At 38.8% G+C, this 18,386-nt stretch overlaps 1 long non-coding RNA gene across 1 annotated transcript in view; it reads right to left on the minus strand.

Annotated features, from left to right (window-relative positions):
• Positions 1 to 16,857: 16,857 nt before the first annotated feature.
• Positions 16,858 to 18,386, minus strand: part of LOC139438026 (uncharacterized) — a 99,843-nt gene continuing 98,314 nt past the window's right edge. The window contains exon 5 of the long non-coding RNA XR_011647888.1: positions 16,858 to 16,966. This is a non-coding gene — a long non-coding RNA (uncharacterized lncRNA). The remainder of the gene's footprint in view (positions 16,967 to 18,386) is intronic.

The raw sequence follows: 18,386 nt of genomic DNA on the forward strand, positions 1-18,386 counted from the left end.
GAAGTCAGGTAGTGTGATTCCTCCAATTTCATTTTTCTTTGTCAATATGTCTTTGGCTATTTGGGGCCTCTTCCCTTTCCAAATAAATTCCATAGCTAGATTCTCTAATTCATTAAAGAATGCTGTGTTGATTTTTATTGGAATTGCATTGAATCTGTAGTTTAGTTTTGGTAGGATCAACATCTTAATATTTAGTCTTCCTATCCATGAACAGGGAATATTCTTCCATTTATTTTAGGTCTTCTCTGATTTCCTTGAACAGTGTTGTGTAGTTTTCTGTGACTAATTCTTTTGCATCTTTTGTTAAATTTATTCCAAGGGATTTGATTTTTTAAATTTACTATTATGAATTGTATTTGATTCCTGAATTCTTCCTCATTGTGCTCATTATTGGTGTACAGAAATGCTAATGATTTTTGCGCATTGATATTGTAACCTGCAACTTTACTGAACTCATTTATAATTTCTAGAAGCTTTGTTGTAGACTTCTCAGTGTTTTCTATGTACAGGATCATATCACTGTAAATAGTGAAATTTTTACTTCTTCCTTTCCAATTTGGATGCCTTTTATGTCTGGTTCTTGCCTCGGTGCTCAAGCAAGTACCTCTAAGACTATGTTAAATAGCAGGTCTGATAGTGGGCATTCTTGTCTTGTTCCTGATGTTAGAGGGAAAGATTTTAGGATTTCACCATTGTAAATGATGTTAGCTGTGGGTTTTTCATATAAACTCTTTATCATGTTCACAAAGTTTCCTTCTATTCTGATCTTTTGCAGTGTTTTTATAGAAAGCATGCCCTATTGTGTCAAATGCTTTTTCTGCATCTATAGATATGATAGAGTGATTTTTTTCTTCAATCTGTTTATATGGTGTATTATATTAATTGATTTTCTTATGTTGAACCATCCTTGCATACCAAGAATGAATCCCACTTGGTCATGATGTGTAATTTGTTTAATGTGTTGTTAGTATGGTTAGCAAGTATTTTGCTGAGGATTTTTGCATTTAGGTTCATTAGGGAGATTGGTCTGTAATTTTCCTTTCTTGTGGGGTCTTTGTTTCGCTTTGGAACTAGAGTAATGTTGGCATCATAGAATGAGTTAGGCAATGTTCCTTCTGTTTTGACTTTTTTTGAAGATTTTAAGCAAGGTTAGTGTTAGCTCTTTCTGGAATGTTTGGTAGAATTCAACTGTGAAGCCATCTGGCCCAAGGCTCTTCTTAGCAGGGAGGTTTTTAATGACTGATTTTATCTCTTCACTTGTGATTGTTTTGTTGAGATCATCAACTTCTTCTTTTGTCAATGTAGGCTGCTTATGTGTTTCTAGGAATTTGTCCATTTCTTCTAAATTGTCATTTTTCTTGGGATACATTTTTTCAAAATATTATCTTAAGATAGTCTTTATTTCTGTGGGGTCAGTGGTGGTATCTCCTTTCTCATTTCTTATTTTGCATATTTGCATCTTCTCTCTTTTTTTCTTTGTTAGTCTAGCTAAAGGTTTGTCAGTTTTATTGATCTTCTCAAAGAAACAGTTCTTAGTTTTTTTAATTTTTTTCAAGTGCTTTCTTATTTTCTATTTCATTTAGTTCTGCTCTGATCTTTGTTATTTCTTTCTTTCTTCTTCTTTTAGGGTTAGTTTGTTGTTGTTTTTACTAATTCCTCCAAGTGTGCAGTTAGCTCTTCAATTATAGTTCTTTCTTCTTTTTTGATGTATGAATTTATGGCTATGAATTTCCCTCTCAGTGAAGCTTTTGCTGCATCCCATAAGTTTGGATATGTTCTGTTATCATTTTCATTAGTTTCAAGGTAGTTATTGATTTCTTTTGAGATTTCCTCCTTAACCAACTGTTTTCCTAAAATTGTGTTATTTAACTTCCAAATGTTGGTGCCAAATCTGGGTCTCTGGCTCTTTCAGATTTCCAGCTTCATTCCACTGTGGTCAGAGAAATTATTTTTATGATTTCTATCTTTCTGAATTCGTTGAGACATTTTTTGTGGCCTAGCATATGGTCTATCTTGGAGAATGATCCATGTGCACTTGAGAACAATGTATATTCTGCTGTAATTAGGTGTAATGTTCTATATATGTCTATTGGGTCTAGCTCCTTTAATACATTGTTCAAAGTCTTTTTTTTTTAAGATTTATTTATTTATTTCTCTCCCCCTCCCCATAGTCTGTTCTCTGTGTCTATTTGCTGCATCTTCTTTTTTGTCTACTTCTGTTGTTGTCAGCAGCATGGGAGTCTGTGTTTCTTTTTGTTGTGCCATCTTGTTGTGTCATCTCTCTGTGTGTGGCACCATTCTTGGGCAGGCTGCACTTTCTTTCACACTGGGCGGCTCTCCTTATGGGGTGCACTCCTTGTGTGTGGGGCTCCCCTATGCAGGGGACACCCCTACGTGGCACGGCACTCCTTGTGTGCATCAGCACTGCACATGGGCCAGCTCTATATGGGTCAAGGAGGCCTAGGATTTGAACCACAGACCTCCCTTGTGGTAGATGGATGCCCTAACCACTGGACCATGTCCTCTTCCCTGTATTCAAAGTCTTTGTTTCTTTATTCATTCTCTTTTGAGATGTTCTGTCCAAACTTGATAGTGGTGTATTAAAGTCTCCCACTATAATTGTAGAGGCATCTATTCCTTCACTTTGTTTTTCCAGTGTTTGGCTCACATATTTGGAGGCACTGTTGTTAGGAGCATAAATGTTTATGATCATTCTTTCTTCTTGAAAGAATATCCCTTTCACAAATATGTAGTGTACATCTTTTTCTCTCACAATTGTTTTGCATTTAAAGTCTATTTTGTCTGATAGTAATATAGCTACTCCTGCCTTTTTTGGTTATTGTTTGCTTGTAAGATTGTTTTCCAGCATTCACTTTCAACCTCCTTGAATCCCTGGGTCTAAGATGTGTTTCTTGTAGACAGCATATAGATGGGTCATATTTCCTTATCCAATCTTCCAGTCTGAGTCTCTTGACAGGAGAGTTTAATCCATTGACATTCAGGGTTATTACTTTCAAGGAATTATTTATATTAGCTATATTTTCTTTGGATTTGTGTTTGTCATGTTTGGTTTGATTTTCTTTTTCTGTTTTTGTCTTTTAGTTGTTCTTTCTCTCTCCTCCAACTCTGTCCTCTTGTTTTGTTCTTTCTTCCTGCAGAACTCCCTTTAGTATTTCTTGAAAGGCAGGTTCTTGTTGGCATACTCTCTTAGTTTCTGTTTATCTGTGAATATTTTGAACTCTCTATCATTTTTGAATGCTAACTTTGCTGGATAGAGTATTCTTGGTTGGAAATTTTTTTCTTTTAGTACCTTGACTATATCATACCACTGCGTTCTTGCCTCCATGGTTTCAGATGAGAAATCTGTATTTAATCTTATGGAGCCTCCTTTGTATGTGATGCTTCTCTTTTCTCTTGCTGCTTTTAGTATTTTCTCTTTGTCTTGAGCATTGGATAATTTGACAAGTATATGTCTTGGTGTAGATCTGTTGGAATTTATGCTATTTGGGGTGTGTTGTGCTTCCTGGAGATGTACACCCATCTCCCTCAATAGGTTTGGGAAGTTTTCAGCCATTATTTCCTCCAACACCCCTTCTGTCCCCTTTATTTTCTCTTCTTCTTCTGTGATTCCTATAATGTTTATGTTTTTGTGTTGCATTGTTATTCAGCTCCCTAAGGACCTGCTTCATTTTTTCTTTTTATCGACCAGTTCTACTGTTTGATTTCAGATGTACTGTCTTCCACATCACTAATTCTTTCCTCTGCCTCTTCAAATCTACTGTTATTTGCTGAGAATGTATTTTTGATTTCTTGAAATGTGCTGTTCATCACCATCATATCTGTTATCTTTTTGTATATGATTACAATTTCTTCTGTATTCTCTCCAATTGTTTTCTTCCTATTCTTAATCTCTTCATTCACTTCATCAAATTGGTCCCAAACATGTTTTGAGAGCTTTAATTACTTGCTCGATTTTCTGTTCTTTTTCCTGGTTTTTAGTTTGTTCATTGGATTTGGGCATGTCCTCCTGATTATTGGTTTGGTTTGTAGTTTTTTGTTGCTGTCTGGTCATCATTTTATCTTGATGGGTTTAATCGGTTGCTTAGCTTCTTTGTCTACTTGGAGTTTAATTAATTGTTGTTTTTGCATATGTGTTAAGTCTTCTCTTTGTCACTTTGTTCTTCTTATTCTATTTCCTTGTTGTTGGCTAAGTTCACTTGAAGGAAAATATTAGGGCCAGAGAAAGCAAAAGGATTAATAAAGGAAAATGGATAATATTAGTATTGGTAGTAAATATGAACAGAGGAACCATGTGAGATCTAGGAGAATGGATATTAGACACATGTAAGGTATGTAAAGATATACAGGAAGAAAAGTAGAGTATCTGCAATGAGACCGTAAACTGAATATGGAGAAGAATATAGTATGAATTAAAAGGCCAGTGTGTTCAGGAGAGAGGGAAAGAAAAAAGAAAGGACAATAATATTAATAGTGAACATAAGATAGAAAACAGAACAAAAGTATTAGAAATAAAAATTCAGAAAAATAGGGGTCAAACAAAAAGAGGTGTAATGTAAGAGAAACAATAAATGATGGAGGAGAGAAAGATGTAGAGGAAAGGGAATAGTGTTGGTGGCCAAAATCAATAAACACAGAAAAGAGGAAATGACGATGAGTAAATACCCCAAATATGAAGTGCTCCCTGCAGCACCTAATGTAAAAACAATAAAAAAGAAGAGCAAGAAAGAAGGAAAGGAAAGAAAGAAATTATGAAAGAAAGAAAAAGAAAGAAAGAATAAAGGAAAGAAGGAAAGAAAGAGAAAGAAAGAAAGAAAGAAAGAAGAAAGAAAGAAAGAAAGAAAGAAAGAAAGAAAGAAAGAAAGAAAGAAAGAAAGAAAGAAAGAAAGAAAGAAAGAAAGAAAGAGGCAAAAGGCAGGGGGATTCAAGCAAGAAAAAGAAAAAGAGAAAGAAAAAAGGGCCTCTGTCACTGTCTCTCCAAATCGACATCCACACACCTCCTGCCTTGCAAGCCCCCAAAACAACCTGCTTCGGCAAGACTCCAACCCCACTTGACCACCTCTTTGCAAGAGAAAGTGTGAGGTCTACTCACTCAGATGCCATATTGCCCCACCTCCTGAACCCATGATCAAATTCTGTAGCTGTTGTCTTGGGACCTCTAAGTGATTCTATGTTTGTTTTTAAGACTTCAAGATTTTTTTCTACTTTACTAGTTCTATTAATGTAAAAACAAGTTTCATTTATGATTGCACAGGTTCTTAGTACATCCTGTTGGATTAGAGGTAGGGGTAGGGGTTTGGGGTTTTTTGTTATCTGTTATTGGGGCAGGGGAAACTTAAAAATTTCAACACTTTTGGATGTGGTTGGGTGGAGAGGGAGAGCAGGAAAGCACTGTGTGAGTCAGTTATTGTTTTTATTTTGACACTGAGATATTTTGGCTTCTGGCTCAGCAGCTGGCACTACATTTTTGCAGCAGGAGAAGATCATGTACATGATTATGGGTGACATTTTGGATAGCTGTCTGGATAAACTTAGTTATTGCATGGAAGATGTATGGACCTGCTGATAGGAGTAGAATGAGTTATAATTGTGGTAATAGAAATTAATCAGGAAATTTAGGGTGGGCTGTGGGGTTACTGCCTCTAGGAGTCTGAGGAGAAGGAATAATAAGATTATACATTTGGCATTAAACATTAATGGCATTAATATTTGGCAGTGAAATTACATGATTTGAAGGGCTTAAACACAAAAAGTTTTAACTGGAATAAGAGACTTTAGAGTATGAATTTGTGGTTTCATAACTGTTTTTGAATGATTTTTATGGATTTAAGATTCCCAAACAACAGAGCTGCATAGACCAGTTATGGTGATCAAAATGACCATATTTTCCCCGTTTATATAGTTTGAAGTGCAGGCAACAACAAATTACTATTACTTCCCTTTAGGGGCTTGGAGCAGGTGGCACTTTAACTTGTAATTTATTTTTTTAAGATGTATATTTATTTATTTCTCTTTCCCTCCCCCCCACCGCCTCAGATGTCTGTTCTCTGTGTCCATTTGCTGCATGTTCTTTTTGTCCGCTTCTGCTATTGTCAGCGGCACGGGAATCTGTGTCTCTTTTTGTTGCATCATCTTGCTGTGTCAGCTCTATGTGTGTGTGGCACCATTCCTGCGCAGGCTGAAATTTCTTTTGCACTGGGTGACTCTCCTTATGGGGCACACTTCTTGTGCATGGAGCTCCCCTATGCAGGGGACACCCCTGGGTGGCACAGCACTCCTTGCATGTATTAGCACTGCACATTCCCTTACTCAATGCTACCACAATACCTTCTACAACTTGCCATATGTGTTCAAGTTTTGTCTTACATACTTCCATTCTGATTTTATAAAAACCAGCCATCTTACCTTAGGACAAAACACATTTCTTGAACAAATTTATCAAATTTCAGTCAGCACTCCTACAAACTTTACACTTCTTTCAATATCTTACAGTTTATTCTGTGAAGAAAAATAAACTTCTTTTTAATTTAGGCACAAACCATTTGTCATGAAGAGATTTGTAGCAATTTTATATGTTAAGGCTTATAATTTTTATCACTCATATCTATTTATTAATATAAGTGTTTAATTTTTGGCCATTTGAATAATTTCTTGTAGAAATGAATATTACCATCTGGAGGTATTAAAATATACACTGGCACTGAATAAACAGACAAACACAAAAAGAGTTATGACACACAGAGAAACAAAGTTTATTAATTTGACTTACAGTTCTTACTCATTTGGTATGGCTATTTTTGCTGCCTTAAAAATATATATTTTTTGGAATCAGTGTTGCTTGTAATATGCAACCTTGTTTTTGGAAACACTTTTACTAGTAATCAGCAACAGTTAGGAATATTTGGACATGATACAGTTAAACTTTAACAGTTTAGATAGACAGATATTTACCACATATATTTTGGATTATTGCCTTCTAGGAATATACATAGACTTAGAAGTCAGCGGAAAGCTTACTTGTAAGAGGCAAGCAATTGTAAGTTAAGGAAGTTTATTAGGGACAGCTGGGTATTGTTAAGTTGTGAGGGATCAGAGGAATAGGATCTGAGAAGGTGTTTGATTTGGGAGTGATCAGATTGAGAAGGGGATATGTTTTCTACCTCAGCCACTTCCTGGAGAGGGAGGACAGGAGCTGCAGAAGGAGCCTGGAGAATGAGGAGTTGGGCTTGAGAGTGGGTGGTGGGTGGGTAGAATGGAGCATGTTTACAGGGAGATGAAGGGGCACTGGGGGAGGATGGAGTAATTTGGGGTGCTGATGAGGCATACAGCAGTGGAGTAGGGATGCAATTGAAGAGATCTGAGTTGGAAGAAGAGTTTTCTGTGTACAGAAGCAAGGAGGGGTGGGGGGGGGGAGGTGAGCCCCAGCTCCAGCACCTGTATGAGGAAGGGAAAAAGTTGGGGTGGAAGGCAGTGAGGACCAGAGGGGGAAGAAGTGTAGTTAGGGAATGTGGAAGGTGGGGATGGATGTGATTTCTGAGGAATATATGGATGAAGTGCAGGGAGAATCTGATCAGTTGAATCAAAGTCGAGGTTTGGGGAGATTTAGGGGTTAGGAAGGAAGAAGAAGAAAGCTTTTGAAGAGGTTTTTGTTGTAAAAGAAGAATAGGATTGACAGAAAGAGGGGCACATACAAAGATGAGAGAAGGCCTGAGCATAAGGAATCTTGCATGTCTACTGCTGCTCTGGATAAAGTTCTTTAAGTCTTGGAGAACTTGAGAATTAAAAGTGCGCTTTTTCACAATTGACTTTCATTGTCCAATTGGTATTGCAACCACACAGAGTTTGAAGAGTTTGGGGTCTGATGTCTCTTTTTATGTACAGAGTTTTAAGGTGGTTGTTGTGGGAAAACAGTAGGAACATGTTTTGAAGTTGAAACATTTCCATAATGCAGACAAAAAGTGCAGGCTTAAGAACACCTGGCCTTGACTAGATGGAACACCGTCTGGTCAGCACAAAAACAGGTTTGTGTAAGGAGGCATTTGAACTTTGTATGACCTATACCTTATTATTGTAAATGTTGTACCTGTCCCTCATTATAATAAATAACAAACAACTGTTTGTTGGTTCCTAAATATATACTATTTGATATATTAATGTGGAAACTAGAGTGGAGGCTCTCAGTTCCAGAAGCTGTGAGTCCTCTGGTCCCGTCTTTATATCTTCTCTTGTGTCTCTCTCTGTCCTTTATTTTGTAAAGTTTTGTATTGCCTTCCCTTCAACCAACCTATTGTGAGCTGATTGCAGCAACTGGCATCCAACATGGGGCCCAAAAGAAGGCTCGCTTGGAGTGAAACTAAAAGGTGCTGTAACGGCATAAAGCCCTGAGTAGTATAGAAAGCCTTCCAAGTCCTTGGTAAGTAAGGACATTCTTGAGTGTTTTTGCAGGGTTACGATGGGAAACCGAGGCAGTTCAACAAACTATTGCCCATATTTCTGTCTTTTGAAACAACTCCTCAAAGCTGGAGGTGCTTAGGTCACTGAATCTTGTATTTTAGAACTCTTACAGGTTATAGAAAAATATTGCTCATGATTCCTAACAATAGGAAGTTTAGAATTAGGAGACTGCAGAAAAGTAGGAAAAGAGTTAGAAAAATTACTTGTACAAGATGTTCCACTCCCTGCTACTATTTGGCCCACTTTGATCATAATTAAATCTGTTTTGGAGCCTTTGTAAACAGAAAAGGATGAAGATAAAGAATGTGAGGAAATTCCTCCCATTGAATCTTTTGATGGTAACAAATCTAAAGTTGTTTGCCTTCAGCCCCTTCATTAACTGACTTTAGAAAATCATTTTCCCCTCCACTGACACCTCCTCCCCCTCCCATATCTGGAGATTCTCAGCCAAAGTTGTCAGCTTTACAACAGGGAGTCTTACAGGCTAGAAGGGAGGGTGATTTGGAGGCATTTCAAATGTCCTTTCCAGTTAATATATGAGAAAGAATAGCTCCTGGAGTAGATCCTCAAAACCCAAATGGAGTTTGAGTTCACCCATGAACCTTTCCCATTTAAAATTTTGAAAGAGTTAAAAGCAGCCATGCAACAATATGGTCCAAAATCTCCTTTTACCTGTGGAATGGTGCAGGCACTTGCTGAAGGCTCTGGGCTGATCCCAGGTGACTGGTGTACATTGGCATGCATCATCCTAGGGCCTGGAGAATTTTTACAATTAAAAACCTGGTGGACAGATCATGCAGGGACTCAGGATGCTCACAGTAGAGCCCATAATGTCCCCATTTCCTTGGATTAGTTAGTGGGGGTGGTGAATTGGGTGGGAGTAGATCTGCAATTAACAAGCCATTGCACAGGTTAGTCATTGTTGCTTAAGGGCCTGGGAAAAAATTGAGGCTAAAGGTCAGCCTCTGGTGTCATTTGAAAAAAATATTACAAGGACCTAGCTCAGTTACAAGAGGCTGTAAAAAAATAGGTCAATAATCTAGAAGCTGCTGATACTATTTTGCAGCTAATGGCTTATGAAAATGCCAATCAGGATTGTCAGAAAGCTATTGGGATTATGAAAGGTAAAGTGGATTTGACTGGATATATTAAATTGTGACAGGATGTAGAGATGGAGTTCCACTGTGCTACAATGATGGCTCAGGCTATGGCAGGAATGAAAATTAACAAGAGGTTCTCTGGAAAATGTTTCAATTGTGGAAAAACTGGTCACATAAGAAAAGGCTGTCGGAAAAGGTCTGAGAGAAAAACAATGCCACCTGGACAGAATATTTTGGCTTGGAAATTGTAAGGGTAAGGCCACATTGGGAAAATAGGAATAGAACTACATTAAGAAATAGGAATTGCAAGTGCCTTCAGATAAATAAATAACATAGGGCTGCTCCCAAGAAAAGTACCAATAAATAACATGGGGCTGCTCCCAAGAAAGGTACGTATACATAACATGGGGCTGCTCACAAGAAAGGAACCAATAAATAACATGGGACTGCTCACAAGGAAGGGCTTTTTAAAAAAGAAAAAATAGATACGCTATCTTCAGCTAACTGCAGTGTTCCACTTCTGTGCCTGCTTGCTTACTCGCTTACTAGTAGACCCCCCTCCTAAAAGGCTATATAAAACCACCTCTTCCCTTAGACTCGGGACGGCTCTCCCCTCTGCGCAGGTAGAGGCAGTCACCGAGCGGCTAATAAAAGCTCTCTAATTGGCTTCCAATCCTGAGTTTGAGTGTGATCAATATCGTGGGGCTACAACAAAACCATTTGAGCTGTGCCCCCACTGTGGTAAAGGAAATCACGGCTACCAATGTTGGTCTAATTACCATAAGAATGGCGCTCCCTTGTCAGGAAACTTCCAGTGGGGCCCACCCCTAGCCCCATTCCAAAAGGGGGTTTTCCCGGTTCAGCAGAGCAATCCCAGCACTCCCCTATAAAATTCCACTAGGGAATTGTTAAAACAGTTGATCCCACAGCTCATGGTAATTGTGCCATAATGACCACTGCTCAGGCTAGCCTCCTTGGATCACCCAAACTCCTCCCTCTCAAGTGGACTACAACTTCTCCAGTTTGGGTTGAACAGTGGCCATTAACTCAAGACAAATTGGAGGCATGTCATAAATTAGTTAAGGGACAATTAGACAAGGGGCATATTGAAGAATCTTTTAGTCCTTGGAACTCTCCAGTGTTTCCTATTAAGAAAAAATCAGGCAATTGGAGGTTTTTAACAGACCTCCAAGCAGTAAACACAGTCATTCAACCTATGGGTGCACTGCAGCCAGGTTTGCTCACACCAGCTATGATCCCTCATGGCTGGCCACTTGTTGTTATTGACTTAATGGATTGTTTCCTTACAATACCTTTGGCTTCCCAAGACTGTGAGAAATGTGCATTCTCAGTGCCTTCTTTCAATAACAAAGAGCCCATGAAATGGTTTCAATGGAAATATCTTCCTCAAGGAATGTTTAATAGCCCTATTATATGTCAAAATTTTGTGACTAAAGCTTTGGATCCAGTCAGATTGGCTTTTCCTTCTTGTTACATTATACATTACATGGATGATATATTGTATGCTGCTCCCTTTTCCCAGACTCTAGTTTTAGCATATCAGGCCTTAGAAAAGGGCTTAACTGCAGCAGGGTTAAGACTTGTCCCTGAGAAAATTCAAAAGGTTACTCCCATTTCTTATCTTGGGACTATTGTTTATAGAATTACAATTAAGCCCCAAAAGGTTCAGATTCATAGGGACTCTATTAAAACTTTGAATGATCTGCAGAAATTATTAGGAGATATAAATTGGCTAAGGCCCAAAGTGGGCTTTTCCACATATGAACAGTCTAATCTTTTTGCACTATTATGAGGAGATCCTCAATTAAACAGCCCCCAAGTTCTAATGAGAGAAGCAGAACAAGAATTAAAACTCATAGAGAAAAAAATTCAAAGTGCCCAAGTTGAGTGCATTAATCCAGAACAGCCACTGCAATTGGTTATCTTGCCTTCCTTATACTCCCCCACGGGAACCCTTATGCAACAAGATCATATTTTAGAATGGATATTTTTACCTAACGGTGTTGGTAAGACTTTATCTCCTTATGTAGATTTTATGGCCCAAATTATACTTAAAGGCCATGAATGCACTCGTGCCCTTCACGGGCAGGGCCTTTCTCATAACATTCTTCCACTTTTGCGCAAGGAAGTTGAGGCTTGCCTACAAAATCACTTACAATGGCAAATAGCCTTTGCTGATTATATTGGACAGACAGATAATCATTACCCTAGAAATCATATATTGCAATTCATTAAATGCATTCAATCAATTTTACCTAGCATAACTAAGTTACATCCAATACTTGATGCCCCTACAATCTTTACTAATGGGTCTGGAAATGGCACAGCAGGGTACACTGGGTTTAAGACTATGAAAATTCCTACTCCTGGATTTTCAGCTCAGCAAGCTGAATTAATAGCAGTACTTAATGCTTTGCAAGACATACCAGAGTCCATAAACATCCTTTCAACCTCAGCGTATGTCGTTCAGTTTACTCAATTGATTGAAACAGCTCTTACCAAACCTAATGTAAATCAGTTTCTTCAGAAGCTTTTTCACAAACTTCAATAGATAATTAGAAATAGAAAGAGTCCATTTTTTATCACTCACATTCGATCTCATTCAAATTTACCTGGACCATTAGCACAAGGCAATAATAAATTAGTCACACCTGTTTTTCAAGAAGCTATTCATTTCCACAATCTAACCCACATAAATGCAGCTGGCCTCAAAACTCATTCTCCTTTAACATCGGCACAAGCTAGGGACATTGTTCAAATTCTTAATAATCCAAAACAATCAGAACCTGGAGTAAATCCCCCGTGGTTTAACTGAAAACTCACTGTGGCAAATGGATGTAACTCATATCTCCTCCTTTGGAAAATTATGTTATATTCATGTCTCTGTAGATACTTGCTCAGGATTCATTTGGGCTACAGCTCAGATGGGAGAAACTGCTCTACACATAAGAGCATTTGTTAGCTTGCTTTGCTGTAATGGGACTTCCCCAGTCTCTAAAAATAGATAATGCTCCTGCTTATGCCAGTGTCTCCCTTAAAAGGTTTCTAGGTACTTGGAGTATTTCACACACTACAGGACTTCCTTATAACCCCCAAGGGCAAGCTATTTTCAAACGTGCAAATCAAACCCTTAAACTCATGTTACAAAAACAAAGGGGGAGACAGGAAGACACTGCAGGTGCAGTTACACAAAGCATTATTCACTCTTAATTTTCTTAACTGTGGAACAAACCTGGAAGGGACAGAAGCTGAAAGGCATCCCCAAAGTAATTCTAAAACTCAAACCCAAACTCTGTCTGAAAAGCTTTTCATTTGGTGGAATGATCCACTGACCAATGAATGGTCAACAGGGAAGCTGTTAACTTGGGGAAAAGGGTTTGTATTTTCCCAGAAGATGGAGTATGTCCTGTGTGGGCACCAGCTCATCGAATAAAACCATATCATGAATGCCAAAAGATGATGAAAAGTTCTGTGGAACCCAGAACCTCTGATCATGCTGTTGTAGAAGTTGAGAGAGGTTCAATTATTTGCATATAGAAAGGCCAGGATTCAGGAATGATTTTGAGAAGGAAAAATGGTTTATTGATGACCGGTGGGACTCGGGAGCTTTCTGTTTCAAACCCAAGCCCCGAACAAGATTTTCAAGTTCCTTTTATATAGGGTAAGGGCTAAATCGTTCTTGGTTTCAGTGCTCAGTAGGTTTGAATTAGCATATATCTTCCACATCCTAGGTAACCTTTTAGCATGGACCGTATACATTCTAGATAACCTTTTAGCACATTTGGTTTGCATTTTCCCTGAATATTTAAAGTTTATAGAGTTTGCATTGCTAAACTATTCCCTGGGACTGGAGTTGTTGCCATGGTCACCAAGGGCAGGACTGCAGCCTCTTACCGTCCCACACCCACAAGTCACAGACAGCTTAGGTTATCTACAAAGAGATGAAGAGCCTCCCACCCATAGCCCACATCAATGCAGACGGGAGAGACTGATGCTGAAAACTACAAGGCTGGGTCTCATTCCAAAGAAGAGAGCGGCTTCACCTCCCACCTGGGGGTGAATTAAAGCTCTAAGTCAAGAAGCCGAACAATAGCTGGAAAAGGAAGAATTGCTGATTACTGCTCCACATTTTATATCAGGATTGAGTCTTTACCTGAAATGCATGCTTTGCTATTATTCTTATGAAAGGTTTTTAAGTGTGCAAAAATGTTTATAGGAGTATTAATAGCAGCTATTATAGGCATTATTGCCCTTATTGCAGTTGCTGTGGTTTTTAGAGTGGCTTTACATCAAAGTATCTAAACTACAGAATTTGTTCAAGCCAGCATCAAAAAGCAAATATGGCTTGGGGAAGTCAAATTAAAATCAGTGAAGAAATTAATTCTAGGATGGTAGATTTGGAACTGCTTTTGTGTTTGCCTGTTCAAAATCACTGTGTGTGTTGTAATTTTCAGTGGATGTTGAAATGTTTTTTGTGATTGTTCATTGTCAGTGTATATCTTTTTTCAAGTAAATGTAAAATTTTTTTATTTTTTATTTTTTCTGTTTTTTGTCTTTATTTTTTTAATATTACAGTAAAAAAATAAGAGGTCCCCATATACCCCACCCCCCTCATCCCACTCCTCCCCCCATAACAACAATCTCTTCCATCATCATGAGACATTCATTGCATTTGGTGAATATATCTCAGAGCACTGCTGCACCTCATGGTCAATGGTCCACATCATGGTCCACATCATAGTCCACACTCAACCACATTCCACCCATTGGGCCATGAGAGGACATACAATGTCCAGTAACTGTCCCTACAGCATCACCCAGGACAACTCCAAGTCCTGAAAACACCTCCACATCTCATCTCTTCCTCCCATTCCCTACCCCCAGCAGCCACCATGGCCACTTTCTCCACAACAATGCCACATTTTCTTCTATTACTAATCACAATAGTTCATGAATAGATTATCAATAAGTCCACTCTCTCCATACTCTATTCCTCCATCCTGTGGACCTTGGAATGGTTGTGTCCACTCCACATCTGTAACAAGAGGGGGCTTAGATTCCACATGGATGCTGGGTGCTATCCTCCTGCTTTCAGATGTAGGCACTCTTGGCTCCATGGTGTGGTAGTTTACCTTCTTCAGCTCCATGTTAGCTGAGTGGGGTAAGTCCAATAAACCAGAGTGTAGGAGCTGAAGTCTGTTGAGGCTCAGGGCCTGGCTATCACATGGTCAGTCCAGAGATTTAGGTCTCCTGGGTATATATTAAATGCCAGCACCAACTACAGTTCCGGTAAAAGTAACAGGAGAGGCTTGTGGACAAAGATCACATCTGAGTCCAGCTCCATCACACAGAAACACAAACTCCAAAGTAGGGCCAAATGACATGGCAGTGAACTCCATCTGCCATGACCATAGAACCTGTGGGTCTCTGTAGCCCTCAGAAGAACCAATACCCGGGGTTGTATCTACTTTATCTCTCTCTGGGACTCTGCTGAGGTGTGCATAAAGGCAACCCCTCTGATAACTTCCCGGCTCTTTTTGGAGACTCATAGCCATATAAACTCATTTGTCCTTTCCATTTCCCCCTTGATTCAGGTCAAAAAGCATTTTTAACTCCTGGTATTATATATAGATTGAGATATTCTGCTGGTCCGAGTTGACCCTTTATTCAAGGTCATTTTCTAGTTACATCATCAACTGGTACTTGGTAGTAATCCCTGAGCACCAGGGAGGCTCATCCCTGGGAGTCATGTCCCATGCTGTGGGGAAGGCAACACATTTACATGCTGAGCTTGGCTTCAAGACTGGCCACATTTGAGCAACACCGAGGCTCTCAGGAGGTAACTCTTAGGCACCCTGCAGCTCTAGGCCTTGTTCTTATTTCAGATGCACAGGCTCACAAGCATAGTCATTAGTATCAAGGGCTCATTGTTGGGCCTTCCTTCTTTTTTGGTCTTTGCTGTTGCACTTGGGGGATTGTTGCTGTTCCTTTAGGGACTGTGATAGAGCTCCCCTGGCTAGGAACTCAGCACTCCCTCAGTTGTTTTTAATTGTATCCATTATGAAAATATCCAAACATTTTTATGTACCCTGGATATATGCCCTGGAGAACTCCCTGCCAACCATTTTTCCCCTGTCAGTAACATTCCACACCAGTATTTCTCCCCTGCCATTTTTGAATCTCTCTCTGATCCAAAACTTCCTGAAAAGTGAAGCCCAATATATTGCCAGGTTCCATTAATAGTAAAATGGAATATAGCAATGAGTTTAAAGGTTAGATATAGAATACATATTAATTTGGAAAAATTACGGTAAAAATAAATTGGGGTATCAAAAAATTAAAAAATGCTTTGTTTTTGATGTTTTGCCTTCCATCACTGCAATAAGTGTTGCCCTGTATGCAAATTGGCAAGGCAACTACTTACGTCTTTTCCTCAGTGTCTAAATTCTATCTTTTTATTTTCTTTTTTCTAATTGTTAAGCTTATCTTCTCAGTGTATATTTTGATACCTCTGGATGGTGATATAATTTGATAAATAAAAGGTTCTGAAAGAGCTCTATTCACATAGCCAAAAAATTAAATAAGCACTTATATTATTATCCAAATTTAAAAGGTTAATGAAATCTCTATAATTGTAAGTCTTGATTAATAGAATTACTAGAAGTCTCTTTATAAATAGTTCTTGCTTAATTTGAAATGAATAATTCATTTTTAATAGGATAAAATGAAAGATGTAAAAGTTAAACAATTACTGAAAAGGTAAAAGGTTTGTGGGAATGCCAACTGAAATTTAAGGTGTATTTTGTCTTAAAATAAAATGTTTAGTTTTATAAAATCAGAAAAATAGAGATATGTGGGGCAGAACTAGTATGCATATAGCAAGTTGTAAAAGTATTGTGATAGTATTCAGTGAAAAAACGTGTTTTGTAAAAGTAAAACAAACCTGAATGAATACAAAAAGTGCAAAAACTGTGTGAAAAGGTCAACAATGGACTTTTGCAGTTCTTCAAGGCTTTCTACCCTGGACTGATTGCAATTAATCTAGCTGTATAGAAGAAACCTGTGGCAGTGACCCTACTAAGAAACATCAGAGACAATGGTATCTTAAGGGCCTGGAATAGGTAAACAATTGGGACAAGATATAAGGTCCCAGTTACTCTCTCCAATTCTTAAATGTTGTTTAGTTGGGTAAAACAAAACTATGCCATCTACTGTGATTGATAAAGTACAATGTTTTCTTATGTTAATGAAATTTATTATATTCCTGGAATATTAAAAATCTTTCATCCATCACTTACTTCAAAACCATTATATGTGTTCATTGTAAAAGGCCCTTCGAGCAGCAAGAAATCGCCAAATGTATCATCACTGCACTGCAAAAACAAAAAGTGGGAATTGTTGTGGGAAAACAGTAGCAACACGATTTGAAGTTGAAACATTTCCATGAAACAGACAAAAAGTGCAGGCTTAGGAACACCTTGCTTTGACTAGATGGAACACAGTCTGGTCAGCACAAAAACATGTTTGTGTAAGGAGGCATTTGAACTTTGTATGACCTATACCTTATTATTGTAAATGTTGCACCTGTCCCTTATTATAATAAATAATAAACAGCTGCTTGTTGGTTCCTAAATATATATGATGTGGAAACTAGGGTGGAGGCTCTCAGTTCCAGAAGCTGTAAGTCCCCTGGTCCCATCTTTATCTCCTCTCTTGTGTCTCTCTCTGTCCTTTACTTTATAAAGTTTTGCATTGCCTTCCCTTTGAGCCAACCTATTGTTAGCTGATTGCAGCAGGTTGTGAAGGAGACAGCCCAGAGGCATGGTTTTTTGGGAGCCAAACTTGAATTCCACATTTTAGGTGACCTGGGTGTGACTACGGATCTCTAGGACTAAGGATCTCTTAGTGAGATAGGCATCCCCGAATCAGTCAGATATCTCCAAGGAAATGGGAAGCCATACTTGGAGTCAGACATCTCCGGAGCCAAGGGGTTTCTTCCCATGTGGATGCAGGCATACTGCCCAACATGGGCCACAGGGAATGGTGAGGATCCTGACCTAGTGCTAGGTTTTCCCAGTGGGTTGTCCTGGACAATGGAAAAAGAGAGAGAGGGACAGCAGGATCCTCCTGTGTTAAATCCTTAACTCACCCAGCCAAGATTTGATGTCTGGTGTTGGATGGGCATTCAGCTGTGGCAGAGGGGAGATTCCTCACTAGTCAATCAGTCTCAACATGACCCTAGTCCAGGATTTCAGCACCATATGTTGGAGAAAAATGGTGCTCACTGGGACATGGAGACTGATACGACCACAGGGAGAGAATTAATTGAGAAGCTCTCCCATGGGAGGGGGTCTGAAGAACAGACTTCAGCCCACTCCTGGAAGGGGAGTACTTGCATTTATATAGCACTTTCTTAGGCAGGGAAATGATAGTTGGTGGGAAGGGGTCAAGGGTCTGAGTGAGATGCAGGGGCCAATAGGAAACCCTGGAAGTGAAAATTTTCCCTTGTATGGCTAGAGGGTAGTGGGTTAGGGAGTTAGGTTTCCTTGGAATGCTAGAGGAGTGGGTTTTCCTTTGATATGCAGGGAGGAAATGTTTTTATCTCCCTTTGAAATGCAGGTAGTAAAGGTCTTTATATCCCATTATTTCCATCTCTACATGGTTTCTTTGTTTGATCTTTGGGGAAGTGTCCTCAATGCATATCAAGGGGAACTGAGCTACAGCTTGTTAATTATTGCAAACTTCTAACAGTCTTATATTGCCAAATTGATGATGTCACTCAAACATATTCTG

The sequence above is a fragment of the Dasypus novemcinctus genome, chromosome X (assembly GCF_030445035.2).
Source record: "Dasypus novemcinctus isolate mDasNov1 chromosome X, mDasNov1.1.hap2, whole genome shotgun sequence".
Taxonomy (NCBI): Eukaryota; Metazoa; Chordata; class Mammalia; order Cingulata; family Dasypodidae; genus Dasypus; species Dasypus novemcinctus.